We start from the raw sequence: 3,198 nt of genomic DNA on the forward strand, positions 1-3,198 counted from the left end.
GTTAGGAGGAAGCTTTTCACTCCGAGGGTGGTGATGCACCGGAACAGGTTGCCCAAGGAGGCTGTGGATGCCTCGTCCCTGGAGGCATTCAAGGCCAGGCTGGACGTGGCTGTGGGCAGCCTGCTCTAGTGGTTGGTGACCCTGCACTCAGCAGGGGGGTTGAAACCCCCCTCAATGACCTTTGAGGTCCTTTTCAACCCAGGCCATTCTATGATTCTATGATTCTATGATCCTATGATCCCATTCCTAACATTTCATGGTTCCTGACATGCATCTGTGTGAATGCCACAAGTCACCCAGATCTGTGACCACTGGATTAGCCATGAAGCCATGCCAGGCTCAAAGAAGCCTCATCTGAGGAGTCAGGAGTCTCTGGCCCATGGAGGATCATGATGAAGGTGACAAACTTTCAGAGTTCTGAAGGACACAGTGTGCCTGGAATTGCCTCCCTCTGCCAAAATTCAAGCTAAGCAAAATGACAGAATGAGTTCTCCAGGACTCAGACTGTCCCCCACAGACACCGTGCCTGTGTCCACGGGGCAGCTCACCCACCAGCACAGGCTCTGCTTCGCACACCTGCTCCTTGATGGAGCGACAAATTCAGAGGGAATCGATCCCCAGTGTGACTGCAGAGAGGACAAGGAACTGTGTACTGGTGGCAACCTACAATCCTCCAGGATTGTACAGGAGTACAGGTATCTCTTGCCCTTGACAATTTCGTTTTCCTTATTGGCCTCTGGAGCATCTGCAAGAGGCGAAGTGTCTGTCTTGCAGCTGTGAGGTCTGAGCGGTCTCATTTCCCCACAAGAAACGTCAAAGCACATCCCGTAAGAAAACACGAGTGTTTGTGCTATTATGTCGTTGTGCAAACGCACATAAAATTTTACTGCGATATAGTATCACTTTCTGTGCTTACTTATGGCATTACAAAGTAGGATTAGATTTGTTTAAAGCAAACAATGCATCAGGAAGATGGGACTCAAAAATCTACTGTCATCCGAGTATGGGCAAGAACTAAGTTCTTGTGATAGCCAATAGACTCTATGAGCACATTCACAATGAGGAAGGGGCTTTTGGTTCCCATCTCATTCATAAAGGAACCTCTTCTTCCTCTTGGGTTTCAATGGATTCGATGCCTGCAAGTGCAGTTATTGAAAATCACTGTTTATGACCGCTTTGCTCTTTCCTGAACTCTAATTCAGAAGGCAAAGCTTGCCTTCTTATCTGCACATGTTCTGCTGCACTGGTCTCTTTGTTTTGCAGGAGTGCTGCAGCACTTTCCCCTACTGTCATCCTTTCCTGGTCCCTTGGCCAGTTTCCTCTGCCAAGGGCATTACTGGAGTTGGAATGGTCCCCCAAAGGCCATCTGGTCCCACTCCTTGCAATGCACAAGGGCACCCACAGCTCCATCAGTGCTCAAAGGCCCTCCAGCCTGACCTTGGGTGTCTGCAGGGACGGGGCACCACCGCCTCTCTGTGCAGCCTGTGCCAGCACCTCACCACCCTTACTGTACAAATCTTCTTCCTTACATCCAATCTAAACCTCCTCTCTTTTAGTTTGAAACCATTCCCCTTGTCCTGTCACAACAGACCCTGCTAAAGAGCCTGTGCCCTTCTTCCTCACAGCCCTCCTTCAGCAGAGGGTTGGAACGTGGCTTTTGAAAAGTGGTACTGGCACTGGGCTGAGTGTGACAAGGGCTGTTTGGGGAAGGAATCTTATTGGAGTTAAAATTCAGAATGTTGGCTGCATTCTCTAGTTATATCCTTTCCTCTCCCTGCATGCTCACCACTGGGCTGTCCCCAAGCTTTGCAGGGTTATCTGCACATCCCACATCGCATTTAATGGCACCATGTTTAATTGCACTGCAATGCAGCAACTGTGCTGAGCTTTGGTGCCATTTGACACCCAAACTTCTGCCATGCTCTCCCGGGTGGACTCCCCTCACTGGGTTTGTGAGCATCATCCCATGGCACAGCAGACATGAGGTCACTATGCAGTGATGGGTTCACAAGGACGCAACATGAGGTTGTTTGAGTTTACCATCTTTATTGGTTGTCAGAGCTCACCAGCCTTACTGGTTGTCAGAGCTCACCAGCTTTATTGGTTGTTGGAGCTCGCCAGCTTTATCAGTAAGGTCCAGCTCTCCAGAAATATCCTTCACATTCCAAACCCACACATGGAAGAAGATGAGACAGATGTCATCCCGCGGCCATCTTCCAGAGAGGCACTTCTAACACCCTTTTACTTCCAAGCCAGTGAATTTTCATCTGCACTCATAGTATGTGCAGCCCTGCAGCGATGTGGGTGCCAGGTTTTATCAGTCTAACAAAACATCATTTGCTTTGCAGTGCTCCAACACTTGATCACAGCATCCTCTTCCCTTCTCTCTGCCCGCAGAGAGGAACTATTTGAGGTCAAGGCTACGTCTCACAGCTCCCCAGGTGGTAGGCAGCAATGTGACTTTTCTTTCTGCTCTGTCCTAATAATTTGAGAACGGCTCCAGCCAGGGCTCAGCCAAGCCCCAGCTGCAGCGTGAATAAAGTTCAAGTTCATTTTGCCCAACAAACCCTCAGCATGGCAAAGCTGCAGTGGATGTGTGGGGATCTGCATTAAGCAGACCTGGAGGAAGTGGGTGAGGTAATGCCAACAGAAATACGCCGATCTCTAATTATAGAATGGATTTTGCTTAGCTAAAAGCTCCACCTTTTGGTTGAGCTGAGCCACTCGTTTTGTGGGGAAGAAACCAGAGACCAGCAGAATTAACTCCAGGCTGGAGGCAGGAGAGCTCCATCACAAGGCCAGCACCCAGCAGACCTAGCAGATGAGAGCAGCTTCCCCCAGTTGGCACAGAGCCTGCCCAGCGCTGCAGGGAAGGAGGAGTGGTGCTGGCACCCCTGGAGACACCTTGACACCAGCAGCAAAGGGAAGGAGCAGACCCACATGACTCGCCTCACTTGCCACCCTGCCTGGTGGGCACAGACCTTACCTCATGTCAGAGGTGGCAGAAATCCATCCGGGGAAACCATGGCAGAAAGTTTAGCACAGTCTCCTTGGAATATATCAAAGCAGAGTCAGTCATCTAATAGGATAGGTAACATAAGCTGTTACACAAAGAGGAGCCCTAATGGGATACTGCGTTATGCTGGAGACAGTTTGATGTATCTGGGCCACTGCTCACTAAATCCTCCCTGAAGTCTC

Source organism: Numida meleagris, chromosome 18, assembly GCF_002078875.1.
Source record: "Numida meleagris isolate 19003 breed g44 Domestic line chromosome 18, NumMel1.0, whole genome shotgun sequence".
NCBI classification, from domain to species: domain Eukaryota; kingdom Metazoa; phylum Chordata; class Aves; order Galliformes; family Numididae; genus Numida; species Numida meleagris.